Below are 14084 nucleotides of genomic sequence, written 5' to 3'. Positions count from 1 at the left end.
GCGTCCCTCTCTACCTTTAAAAGACTCCTGAAGACTCAGCTCTTCAGAGAGCACCTTCTCTCCTAGCACTACATGACAAATCTACACTTAAAGAATCGTCACTAGCACTTATTGCTGCGCTAACACTTCTTATCGCACTTAACCTTGATTGTTCCCCTTTCTGTAAGTCGCTTTGGATAAAAGCGTCTGCTAAATGACTAAATGTAAATGTAAATGTAAATGTAATCTAAACCCAACATCTCTGGTTTCAAGCTGCAGGGATGTTTGATGATGGGTCAGATCAGCTGATCAGATCAGTGTGACAAGTCTCACACACTCAGACATGAAGCTTCATATTCATCAGAACAGGTACCCACCTTCTGTTCCAGGTAAGAGGTGACAGGTAAAAGCCTGTGGCTTGATCTCCAGAGTCTCTCATGTGTTTCTCTCACATCCCTGAACAGAGAGAAGAGAAGAGTCAAGTTCATATAGTGATCTGTTAAATCTAAGATTTGGTTCATAGGTATCAGAGCTCAGCATCACAGTCTGGGGGGAGGAGGAGGAGGAGGAGAGAGGAGGAGGGTTCATCACTCTCGAGTTGTTTTCTCTCCACTGATGCAGAATAACAGGGAACTGTATTCCACACACACACACACACACACACACACACACACACTGTAACCCAGATTTCCTCTGCTCTGAGACAGAGCTGGTCTCTGAATCTTGCTGCTCACACTCTGACATCAGACAGTCTTTAATGTCTAAAACTATCATTTTAATGCAACTGCCCAGAAATCATGTTAACCTGTGTAAACTCTGGACCTCGCTTTTAACAGAAGCTGCTCTGTTCTCTGCCTTCATTTCATCTTTTAATCACTTTAATTGCACTTTAATCAGGTAGCAAAATAAATACGGCCCATACTTGGGCCATGTGCTTATTTTCCTCTGGCCCAGTTTACACCTGGTTCCACAGCTTGGCCCATATTCAACATCATTGTCAGATGCTACTGCCACATCTGGACCTATCTTGCAGTTGTCAGGATAACAGCTGGAATCTGCCCACATGTGGATGTATAGCAGTGTCAGTGTATTGACCATGAGCTGTAGGTTACATGATGCATTACAGCCCAGGCTAAATTCTCTTCATATGTTTAAATGAGACATGAACAGATGAATCAGTCCATCATGGACAGGCTGACATCAATAAAACTGATCCTGAACAACACCTAATGACCACAGCAACATCACTGATGAGTCCCAGGATCACTTATTGATAAAGAGGGAAATGACTCTTTTTGAGGTTAATGAGGTTAGAGGCCTTTGTTTCCATTGAGCTGACATGATCTTCAGAAGAGTCTGTGATCCTGGTGCAGCAGCAGACCAGGACCAGGACCAGGACAGAGGAGGCGTCAACTCAGCCACCACCAACCAAACCAACCTCCAGAGGACCCACTGCCACTATCAGTGGCGGTGACTATAGCGAAGGCCTCCTGCCTTCACTATAGTCCTCGCTATAGTCCTCTATATCTTATACTGTGATCCTCTATATCTTATACTGTGATGTTGTGATGTTGTGATGCTGTAATGTGGTGATGTGATGTGACATTGTGATGTTGTGATGTCATACTGTGATTTTGTGTGTAAATGTGACGTTGTGATGTTGTGCTGTGATGCTGTGATGTGATGTTGTGATGCTGTGATGTGATGTTGTGACATGATGTTGTGACGTTGTGATGTTGTGATGCTTTGATGTGGTGATGTTTATTATTATTGATAACACCATTGCCTATACAGCTGATCTCTCTCTTTTCTCCCTAGCCAGCCTTCAAAATAAAAGCACACCAATAGTCTAAAAGCCCGTGTAGCAGCCCCTTGTGGTCACAACGTTCTTCAAATTCCACACAGTGAATGAGCTGAACAGAGCATACCAGTGTTGTCACTGTCAGATACAGACCAAAACGATAGACACCCTTCTACTCACTGTTAATGTTAATTCACACTAAATACAGCATCAGGAGCTGAAACACAGGTGGTTGTTTAAATGTAATAACCATTAATTAAGCTTGAAAAAGGTTAAAATTACAGTAAGCTACAGCAAGTTTCTAACTTTTTATTCGCAATATAAAATGTCACATATGATCTAATGTTAGCAAACACTGGTGCTCAGTCATGAGCAGTGAGACAATGGTAGTTGTTGTAGAGATCCATGTTGACATCAATACAGAGTTACTGGGATGTTACCAGGTGACACTAGACGGAAACCAGTTGACACTAGACTGAAACCAGCTAATACTAGACTGAAACCAGCTGACATGTGGTTTATAGTGATGTGTTTTGGTTCTCTTGAATTTTTCTGTGTGAACCAAGAAGAACAAGTTCAAAAACTCATCAACAGAATCAGACCAGAGCAAACAAAACGACCTAAATCTTTCTGTATGTTTCAAATAAAATAAACTTTTTTTAAAACCTACCTCTACACATCAGTCAGACCACAGTGTCACTGCTCAGACACTGAACACACACACTCTTTCCTCCCCTTTTTTTCTCCTCCTAAACCCAACCGGTCGAGGCAGACGGCCGCCCACCCTGAGCCCGGTTCTGTTAGAGGTTTCTTCCTGTTAAAAGGGAGTTTTTCCTCCCCCCTGTCGTCAAGAGCTTGCTCTTTGTGGGAACTGTTGGGTCTTGACCTTACCCTGTAAAGTGCCTTGAGATAATATATATTATGATTTGGCGCTATACAAATAAAATTGAATTGAATTGAATTGAATTGAATTCATGTTCTGATGTGGTGATGTTCTGATGTGATGTTGTTATGCTGTGAGGTTGTGATGTTGTGATGTGATGTTGTGATGCTGTGATGTTGTGACGTGATATTGTGATGTTGTGATGTGATGTTGTGACGTGATGTTGTGTTGTGATGCTGTGATGTGATGTTGTGACGTGATGCTTTGATGTGATGTTGTGACATTGTGATGTGATGCTGAGACACTTTAATATTGTGATGCTGTGATGTGGCATGATGTGAAGTTGTGACATGATGTGACTTTGTGATGTTGTGACGTGATGTGACATTGTGATGCTGTGATGTAATGTTGTGACATTGTGATGGGATGTTGTGATGCTGTGATGTTGAGATGTGATGTGACGTTGTTATGCTGTAAGGTTGTGATGTTGTGACATGATGTTGTGATGTGACATTGTGACGTGATGTTGACTTGTCTTAAATGAATGTCTTTAATTTAATTTAATGTGGAGAGAAAAAAACAGTTGCTGACCTGATGCTTCTTCACCTTTTAAAGCTTTGTCAATTCATTAATTCATATTCAGGTAAGATGACACAGAACATGTCTTAAGTTTGAAACTGATAGAAGAACATGATTCAAACGGATAAGAAGAAAAGTGACAGTGTGTGTTGTTGTTTTCAGCTCTGTCAATGATGGAGACAAAACCCTCTGGCTGTTTGTGTGTGGATGAAACTGACCAGAGACCATGTTCTGTTGGTGATGACCAGACAGAGCCAGGCTGTTTCCCCCTGCCTCCAGTCTTAATGCTAAGCTAGGCTAACTCCAAATCCAGCTCTGTACTTAACATAGAGTCAAAGCAAACAACCAAACAACAGTGCTTTCAGTATCTTGCCCAAGAACAAATTCAAACTGGAGGGGCCGGGAATTGAACCACCACACTTCCAATCAGAGGACGAGCCACTCTACCTCCTGCAACTCTTTAACTCAGAGACAGAACGGAGATGAGGTTCAACTTCAACCATGACGCTGCATAAAGGAGGACCTGTCACATGACTGAGTCACAGATACTGCAGTGACGTCAGCATCATCAGCTGACTGTGAAGCCCGCTGAGGAAAGGTCGAAGGTCATCAAACAACCAGGAGTCAGTGGATGGCTGGAGAGAGATCAGGGAACACATTCACATCCATCTACCCACCTGTCACAGGACCACCTGTGATCCTGTGACTGGTTCCATCCTTAGATTGGGGGAATGTCACAGGTTGAGTGTTCACCTGTGGTGGAGACCCTGGACTGGACTGGATCAGTACAGTCTATGTCCCAGAGACCAGTACAGTCCTCATCAGAGTGGTCTCAACTGTCACTGGACTGTGACTGAGCTCAGTACTACAGGACTCAGCATGATCCTGATCCAGAATCACACTCCTGGTTCAGGACAACAGTTAGTTCTAAGCTGCAGTAAGAATGCGCGTGTGCACACGCACACGCACACACACACACACACAGAGCAGACATCCTGACCTACATTCAATTCCGCTTCTCTTCAGTGTGTTTCTGTGTCTGTAGCTGATCCAACAAAGTGAATCATTGATGATTAAATAATTAGAAACTGACACTGACTGATGATTGATGACTGATGATTGATGATCTGATGTTGATGGTGTGTGTGTGTGTCTGCAGTCAGTTCACTTGGAAACAGGACTGAACTCATACAGCACTTCACTGTACAACACACATTCACTCACACACTGATACATCTGTGTGTGAGAGAACATGCAGACTGGAGGAGCCGTGAATCAAACCACCAACCTCCTGATTAGTGGACGACCTGCTCCACCTGTTGAGCACATCACAAAGGTTTACACGGGGTTGGACAAGCTCAGTGAAAGTGTGTTTCACTGAGCTTGTCCAATCAGGTCAAAGACGCTGTCCTCTCAGTGTCTCCATGTCTCTGTGTCTCAGTGTCTACATGTCTCAGTGTCTGGAGCAGCGTTTGCCTCTGGCTGCTCAGGGAGGCAGAAATGTTCCTCACAGAGTGGATGCAGCCTGGAACATTTCCTTGTGTCCTTTATTTAATCTGAGTGTGTATTTGTGGAGGAGGCCGCTCAGTGACACACACAGCAGGTCACAGAGGTCTCCTCTTCCAACACAATGTCCACTGTCCATCACTTTGGTCTGAGCTGACTGCAGGCTGCTCAGACACAGACACACACAGGCTAAAGCTAAGGCTAAAGCTAAAGCTAGTGGACAGAGGTGGAGCTGTCAAACAAAGAGCCCACAAACTGCAGCACTAATGGTGTCACTTTTTAAATCAGAGTTTCCTGTTGTTGTCAGAGCTGATTAAACACACAGTCAGCAGCATTGTTTTATTACGTCAGGATTTTCATTTTATTATAAACTATACTATATTATAAACAAAAATGTGAACAGAGTTTATCATGGAGGATAACAGAACAGTGAGGTTTTTTTTTAACTGCAGACGCAAACCAAACATTTCCTGTTGTTACAGTTTCACATTAAAAGCTTATGGTGGAAAACAGGAAATACATTTATTTGTTATCAAAGCGTCATCAGTGTGTGATGAAGACAGTCCAGTCAACTGATCAGTTTTAAACCTCAAACCTGTCATAAAGGTAAATCCTTTCACCTTGATGTGTGTTGCACTCCAGCCAGTGAAGCTCAGCTGCTCCTAACCATTCAGAGCAGAGGTCAGCACACTGGACTTTCTGGAGGTTCTAGAGGCCAGTGGGGCCCTTGGCAGAAAAAATCTCAAATCTCCATCACTACAATGTAATAAATAATCTGACACTAATGACACTAAAAATGTATCAACTCTAAACTTTTTATTTGAAATGTTAACATTAAAAGGATTTTCAAAATATTTAAATAAAGAACAATTAAAACCTAAATAAGTAAATAACGTCAGTGATGTAAATATGATAAATAAGTAAATATCTCACATTATCAGACCAGAGATCATCAACACATGAAACCTCTTTCAGGTTTCTACAGACTCATGTTGGTCACTGACTGAATTTCTCTCTGTCAAAACTCCTCAGATACTTTTCTTTATTAAAGCAGCTGGAGACACATCTGTTGACTCTGCACAGACCTGATCCCCTCTCTTGGTGTGGATCTGGACTGACAGGACAGAATAGCAGCAAGTTCAGTCAACCAATCAGCAGCCTGACAGAGAATGAGCTGTGAATGAATGTACCTAACAACCAATCACTGAACCCAATGTTTTTCTTATATTAATATTTATCTTTTTTCAGAGTACAACAAAGGAGTGAGAGAAACCATGCCAAAGGATAAGAGCTGGGCTAGGTAGTGATTTTAGCCTAGTGGCTGCACTGGGTATTATAGCCTCCAGCACTTGTCATGTGACACACACTGGCCTGAAAAGCATTTTACTACACACATTGGAGAAAAGCAGCTAAGTTGATTAAATTATTTCATCCCATCACTGTGAGCAGGGGCCCAACAGGAAGTCAGCACACCCTCACATGCTCCCTCCTGGCCCAGCTGGAGGAGAGCGCTGGTGAGCATGCTCTGTAGGCCCAGTGTCCAGCAGTGTAAGAGGGCTCAGAAGAGCAGCCAGCATGTGTCCAGCACGGCTAGTGATACCAATTCAAACAACACAGGTACTGATGAACTTAAACAATGTGTCATAATACAGTTTACAAATGTAATTCAGCTCTATGAACACTTTATTATCAGCAGACAGTGAAAAAAGAGATTCAGTACAGCGATGTAAACATGAAACCCAAGGTAACACACTAATGTTGGACCTTTTTCTGTGCTGTGACATCTTTCAGAGCATGAACATTGCAAACACACCTGTCACCTGTCCAGCACACTGCTGTTACACCAGAAACACCAGAGAGTGTGCTGCAGCCCCGAGATTAGTTTTAAAAACACAGTCACTGACCGAAGCCTCTCACACAGAGGCTCCGACACTGACAGGAGCACCAACCATCCATGTGACCAGTCTGACCGGCAGCCGACCACTCACTGTTTGTGTATGTGTTCTCTAACTGCTTGTGATTACAGTGCTCCCTGCAGTTGTGTTTCCTCTCAGGCAGCATAAAAGTCAATCACCTTTTAGTGGGTTTTCCCACGTTTAAAAAAACCCCACTTACATCTGTTATTTTGGTGTAAAGGGTATAAATCAGTTTTTTCACTCTACACTGATCTGTTTTGAGTTGTCCTGCCTTATGAAGTGGTAAATACATTGGTTTTTCTTAGCATTTAAAAGTGACCCCTGTCTGAGGCTCTGTTGTAGCAGACAGGGCTTCAGTTAGTTTGGGAGGCTGCTGGGGATGGATGGTAGGAGGAGCTTTTACTGAAGAAGCTCAGAGCAGCTCAATCAAAAATGGAGGAAATGAACTAGTCCACTTTAAACTCTGAGTTCTGGTGAGGTGTGAACCTGCACAGCCCTGCTCTGGTTCCTGACCTGTGTGGTGATGATGATGTACAGCAGGTTTACTTCACTTACCACTGGCAGGCTCATCTGTGTTGTGAGCAGGATGTGGTGCTGTTGGTAACCTTCTTACTGGGACCTGCTGAAAGCAGACGGCCTTTATCCCACAGGAACGCTGCTGCTTGTCTATCCAGGAATACGGGCAGGTGATGAAGTCAGGTTTGACATTAGGGATATATGGTGATGAGAGCCTGTTCAGTTAGAGTCCACTAGCTTAGCTAATGGTCCAGTAATCACAGTGCAGACTATGAGGTTGATCTCCTGGTTTGTAACAATGAGACTGTCTCCCCTTCCTAAATACGTCAGTTACAGAGATCACCTGACCCCTAACCCCCTGAGACAATCATAACTGTCTCTCCACAGTGTATGAAAGCGACCAAAGGTCTACTTAAATTAGAACTGATCTTGTTCCAAATGATACTTCATCCTCTGGTAGCACTAAGGACTGTCCTGTTGCTGAAGGCTTCAGTCCCAACAAGACCCTCAAATGGGGTTTTAATGAACATAAGCTCACTGCCACAGCCTTCCTGATACATGACTTGATTCTTGAGCATAGTGTGGATATGATTAGTTTATGTGCAAAATGGCTTAAACACTTCCTGTAACATGAACCTGACCATACTGATGTCCATGATGCTCAGGCTACTGAAGAGGTAGGGTATAGTCCAAAGCTGTACGTCTGTTTTCAAGATGACCAACAGACTTTATTTCATTCAACAGTGTTGAGGCTCTTGTTTTAAAACCATCTCCATCAGTTATGAATTGCTCTGTCCAGGACAACAGAGTCAAACCTTTCCACCTTGTTGTTCTCTTTTCATTCCAATACAGAGCTCTTCAAAAATAAACTTCCAGGGCCTCTTACTCCTCTGAAACTGCACAGTGGAAAATTATCCTCTGCTTACTATGGTTTCAGATTCCACCCTGATCTTGACCTTTGGCTTTTGACACCACAGATCATTGTCAACTCCTGCATCTCTGGCCTAGCCCTCACCTGGTTAAAGTCTTACTTTTCTGACCACAGCGTGTTTCCTATGTTTTTTCAGTTGTAAATATGGAGTAGCCCAGGGCTCTGTTGTTTGCCTTCTCTCTTTGGATTTCACCTCTTGGCTTAACTATTCAAAGGAGTAACTGCTGCCTGTAGAGGCAGATGACTGTTCTCAAATTGACTTGGGCAAGTTAAATGATGTCTGTATCTCACCCCATATACCTAAGGTAGCTCTAGTCCACTCATCCATTGTAGTTTCTTTCACTAAAACATCACTGCCTTTAATTTGGTAAGCCCAGTCCGTAACCAGATTTGGGGAGCTGTAGTATTTTAAGTTTATTGTCTCTTTCCCTGTCAGATGAATCTTAATATTAATTTCTCCAACAGACTAAATGTAGTTCTTGGGATCTTGACATGAAACATGAAGCAAGACAAGCCATGAAGTCCAGTGAACTCTCTGCAGACCTCTGTGATAAGGTATGAAACCAGTTCTACAGCTCTGAGTGTTCCCAGGAGAACAGTGGGAACATTAACTGTGAAGTGGAAGAAGTCTAGAACCAGGACTCTTCTAAAACTGGTGTCCAGACAAACTGAGTCGTCGGACTAAGACTATGGTAAGAGAGGTGACCAAGAACCCAACCGTCACTGTAACAGAGCTTCAGAAGTCCCTGCTGAGATAGCTCGGACTGTAAAGAACGGGTTAATTCTTCTTTTACTTTAGTTTTATCTTCTGAAAAAGTTTAAACAAAAGTCAGTTCCAAATAAAGTGAAGGGGTTGTTGAGGTTTTCCCGGCTGTTCCTCCTCTCTTACTCTGGCTTCACAGGTTTTACAAGCAGCAGCTTTGCATCCTGTTCACTCACAGTGAAGAGCTTCCATGTTGTGTGTGTGTGTAGCTGTGTCTGCAGTGTTGTGTACTGATCAGCCAGTTATTGATCACACTGAACTTTGGTCTTTTCCAATCATCAGCTGATCAATCAATGTATCTCTACTAAGATATCAATACACTTCAGACCTGCAGCAGAGAGCAGACGCCTCAGGGATCTGTTCGTCTGATAAGCTACTGCTCACTTAAATATGCTCTTAAATATATGTAAAGTTTTTTGAGTTCAGTGTTGGGACAGTTGCCATAAAAAGTAACCTCAGGGTGACTGGGTTGGCTTGTGTGAAGAACATAGGTTATCTGTTGATGAGCAGGCAAAGATTCATCACAGAGCAAACACAAAACCTCTTAACTCACATCCTCTCCCTTCGCTCTAAGGCAGACAGTGATGTGTTGGGGGGGCAACTCCTGGAGCCCTGGGCCTTTCACTGCTCTTCATCCATCACCTCACATTTGGGAGCAGGAGCAGTGGCTGAGGTTGTGTCACAGTTTGTGTTACCTTAAACACAGTGCCTCCCTGGTGGTGTGTTCTCCGTTTGTCTTGAGTGTGTATCACTAGTTCACCACAGCATGAAAGCTTCATACTGGAAGGACCTGCAAGTGTACTAATGAACAGCCTGACAACATCCTCATGTGATGTTGTGTTGTGTGCCTGTTTCAGTGCAGTCTGGATCAGACTGATGCTGTGTCAACAGTTGGGGCATCAAAATAACTATTGTCCCTCAGATCGGCAGAAACTGTAACGAAATGAGCTGCATACACATGAGAAAACTGTCTCAGATAAAGGCCAGGAGAAACTTCCAGTCAGTGTGAGAAGTGGACTCTGATCAACAGTGTCTCTGCCACCTCTCTCAGGAGGCAGTCAGCTGCTTCAGGGACCCAGACATCTGTCTCCCTGGACAAAATAATTCCAGTCTTTCCTCAACATAACATGTTAATGTTGAGTTAATCCTCTGTTCATGTCATGTGGGAAACATGGAAGCCACAGAAAAAGTTCCCATAGTTAGGACGAGGGATTTTCCTAACAATTTATTTCCCCGTTGATTAAATGGAATTTTGTGTGCTTGATTGTGGTCAATCCGACTGTGAGACATCGTCCTTTGTCAGAAAGAAAGCTAAGAGGAGATCTTAGCTCGGCTGCAAACACTACATTACAGATCTGTTATATTATTATGACAAGTGTAAAAATATTTTTGGTTCATTGTGAAAGTGTGGTGGGAACGGATGCCATGGTGTAGAAATTTTCCCAACAGGTGATAAACTCATGAGAACACCAGGGTTACACATTACACCACGTATTTGACAAGAAAAGCGTCGGCTGGAAATCAGATGTCAGTGTTAACTTAGTGTTACCTCAGTCTTATCTCAGTGTTACCTTAGTGTTACCTATAACTGTGAGAGAGAGAATGTGTGTGTGTGTGTTTGTGTGTGTATGACTGAGTAACCATGGCTTGATCACGTTATATGGGTTAGTATGATGGACAGATTGATAGAATTATACTATAATAGATGGATAGGAATATAATATATGAATAGGAAATTAAATACTTTCTATATATGCATATGCAAATACAACAATAAAAGCAATCATAACTGTATAATAATTCAGTGTGTTCAACATGTTCTGTCTGGCCAAGTATCAGTTGCACTTACTATGGACCACGTTTTTTTTTTTTGTTTGTTTGTTTTTTGTAGAGGAATGAAATAAAACTATGTGTCCGAAAATATTATATCATCAGTAAAAATATCCATCAATGCCTCCTGGCTGCTGTGTTCATCATTAGTGCCTGCATACTATGTTTTGACAACATGAGACAGTTAACTGTTGATAGTGCTAGCCTTCCATATAAAGCTTTATAATATAAAGTTACTGTTGTAGAAACTTGAATAACAACATACCCTAATTTCTATTCATTAAGATAGGAATTTAAAAATGTTTCCAGAACGTTGTGACAGTATTATATGTATATAGCATTAATGGCAGTAATTTGCTGCACTTATGCTTTTTCGTGTTAGTTATATATTTGAATTCTTTACTTTCTTTAATCTCTTGCTAGTTTGCGGAAACAAGAACAATTTCTTCAGCTGAGAATTTAGTTTTGGATTTTATGCCAATACTATGACTCAAAACAATATCATTGTCTCTGATCAATGAAGGAAATAGTTTATATTGTTATAACTAAGATACATAATAAGATCCATCTGTCTGTTTTCTAGTCACTTAACCTGATTAAATCCATGGTGGGAAAAGGGCAAGCAGAACAGCCCAGATAAGTTCTTCCTAGATTCCCAGATGCTCCCGGACCACCTGGGAGAGTTGAGTGTGTGTGTAATGTAAGTTCCCCAGCAACTTCAGCCTTGTGTGTACATTAAAAATAATTGAGGGCTGAAAATAAACAAATCAGTTCTTGTGATCTTTTTTGTAGTTATTATTAATGGTCCACATACACAAAAAGGTGTACTATAAGTATATTATAGTAAGTACTATAATAACAATAATCATGATATATCAGATTAATGAAAGTAAAAGTCATACGTTCCCAATTCGAGATGAGGACAGAGTGAGCAGGGGATCGAACCACCAACCTTCTGGCTCTATCTCTTCAGCTACAGCTACCCAATGTTTGCATGAGGGGTTGTTCCATGAGTGGGCGCAGCGTGACTGCGATTGCCCCGATCACGCCACGCCCCCTGGTCTGCATGCCGGAGCCGGACCTTATTGGTTATGTCAGTGTTACCTTGTTGTTAACTTGTTGTTACCTCAGTGTTACCTTAGCGTTGCCTCAGTGTTACCTCAGCGTTATCTCAGCGTTACCTCTGTGTTAACTTGGTGTTATCTCAGTGTTATCTCGATGTTATCTCAGTGTTAATGCAGACAACACCTACAGAGAGCCTGAGGATCATACTTTTTTAGATGTAAGTATTGTGTTTCAGCTCATTTCAACAGCAACAACCCTAAGTTTTTGTGAAAGAAGTTATGTCAAGGTTGCTAGGCAACAGCAACTGTGTTGTAAGGGCAGGCAAGCAAAAACGGCCTGGTCTATGGAGACCAGATCAGTTACTCTATGATGCCTACGAAGGGCCACACCTCCTGAATTGGGTCACAGCTTAAGCTCACTGTGCCTTGAAACAGCCTTGAAAATTCCAGCAAATGATGACATGATAGATAGATAGATAGATAGATAGACAGATGTGTTGATAGGTGTTGAACAGTCTGGTGACAGTGAACAGAGGATTTCCTGAACCTCACAGTCCTGCAGCAGAGAAATGAGACGTTGGCTCCTGCTGTAGCTGCTTCTCTTCACTGAAGGATGTTGTGGAGAGGGTGGTTGGTGTTGTCCAACATGGCTGCATCTTACAGAGCATGTGTCTGTCTACAACAGTCTTGAGTGAGTCCAGACTCCTCCAGTCACAGACTTTAGAACCAGCTAGTTCTAAAGACTCAGCTACTTGTGTTCTGGTCTGACCTGCTGCTGCCCCAACAGACCACTACTGTGAAGCACGGGGTGGGGGTCATCATGTTGCTGTGGGGTTTTGGAGTGACTGGTGCACTTTGTAAAACAGATGGCTTCTGTTAAACTACAGTTAAAGCTTAGTCATAAATTAGTCCAAATTGACAACTCAGTCAGGATACTGGAGTGACGACACAGTCAGGGTACTAGAGTGACATCACAGCCAAAGTACTGCAGTGACATCACAGTCAGGGTGACCATCACAAAGACCTGACCTCAATCCAACTGAAAATCTGTCCTCAGAACTTAAAAGGTTTGTGTGAGTGAGGAGGTCTACACGCCTGACTCAGTTAGACCAGATCTGTCTGGAGGACTGAACCAAGATAACGAACCTGACTGTGAGCAGCTTGTGGAGGTCCCTGATACATTTGATCAAGTTTAACCATTTAAAGTGAAAACTACCAAACACTGACCGAGTGTCTGTGAACACAGCAGGGATGAGATGGAAGAAATAAAAGCTGAGATAAATCTTTCTCCCTACTTTTATTCTGACATCTCATCTAAACTGAAGCAGTGTTCCTGACCTACCTGAGATGGGTGATGTTTATCAGGATTAAATATCAGGAATTCTGACTTCAACTGCACTAAAACAGAGAATGTGATGATTGTAAAATCTATGCAGATTTTCTGGTGTACTCTCTGCACAGGGCTGTTTGTGCTGCTGTGGCATCCACACCCCTTAAATTCATAACACCTACTGGCACACAATCACTGACTAATTATACTCACAGCATGACAATCAGTAGACTGGTAAACACACAGTGTTTGAAGGATCAGCGTCAGCATCAGAGGTGGAAATTTTGTTTTGTTTGAATTATTTTTATAAAAGCATTAATAGAACAAGCTTTATTAAGTTCAACTCACAATGAAACCTGTCAATGACATTTCAGTGTGACACTGAGACGTGATTGACACCGCTGAGTGGAATCCATCACTTCATTATTTACACCTGAGCTTTTCCTGCTGTGTCATGTCTGAGAGGGTCCATCAGTGCTGAGCTCCAGAGGCCACACTGAGACCAGGTTTAACACCACAGTAAGAGACAACAGTAAGAGATCTGCTTTGCATCACGTGCTGTGTTCTCCGCTCAGACACATTCAGAATGTTTGGCTTCATGATGAGAGTTCAGCTTTAATTTGACTCATTATCAGCTCAACAATTAATCAAAATATCATTGAAATCACAAGAGCTGCAGTTTTTTGATGTATGTCAAATGTGTCACATCATCAGACCATAAATGAAGCCTCAGTCTGCAAATCAGATTCTCCAGATGTGAGGGAACATGAACAGGTAACGACTCAACAACAATCACATCATCATCGTTTTTATGCTTTCTTCAGTTCTTCAGATTAAATAAGACTGTTCACGCTGAAATGGAATGATTTCCTTGACATTGTTCAGATCTGCTCATTCAGGATCTGTCCACAAAGGAGAGCTGGAAACAGCCAATCAGAGCTCTTCTTTTTAAACATGAAGAAGTGAGGTCAGTGATATCTCAGAGC

At 42.3% G+C, this 14084-nt stretch overlaps 1 protein-coding gene across 3 annotated transcripts in view; it reads right to left on the bottom strand.

The window, feature by feature from the left end:
- Positions 1–14084, bottom strand: part of apba1a (amyloid beta (A4) precursor protein-binding, family A, member 1a) — a 41535-nt gene that overhangs the window by 24098 nt on the left and 3353 nt on the right. For 2 of the 3 annotated variants that reach the window (XM_071481739.1, XM_071481742.1), the window contains exon 2: positions 357–435. The gene's annotated coding sequence lies outside the window, so the exon portion shown is untranslated. Of the gene's footprint in view, positions 1–356; positions 1926–14084 lie in introns of those variants that run through there. The other variant, XM_071481740.1, reaches the window with a different exon arrangement.

Source organism: Trachinotus anak, unplaced genomic scaffold (genome assembly GCF_046630095.1).
Source record: "Trachinotus anak isolate AG129_WGS33_773 ecotype Australia unplaced genomic scaffold, CSIRO_AGI_Tana_v1 ptg000008l, whole genome shotgun sequence".
In the NCBI taxonomy this organism is placed as follows: domain Eukaryota; kingdom Metazoa; phylum Chordata; class Actinopteri; order Carangiformes; family Carangidae; genus Trachinotus; species Trachinotus anak.
Note: the sequence above shows the minus strand (reverse complement) of the source record. Positions and strands in the feature narration are given on the sequence as shown.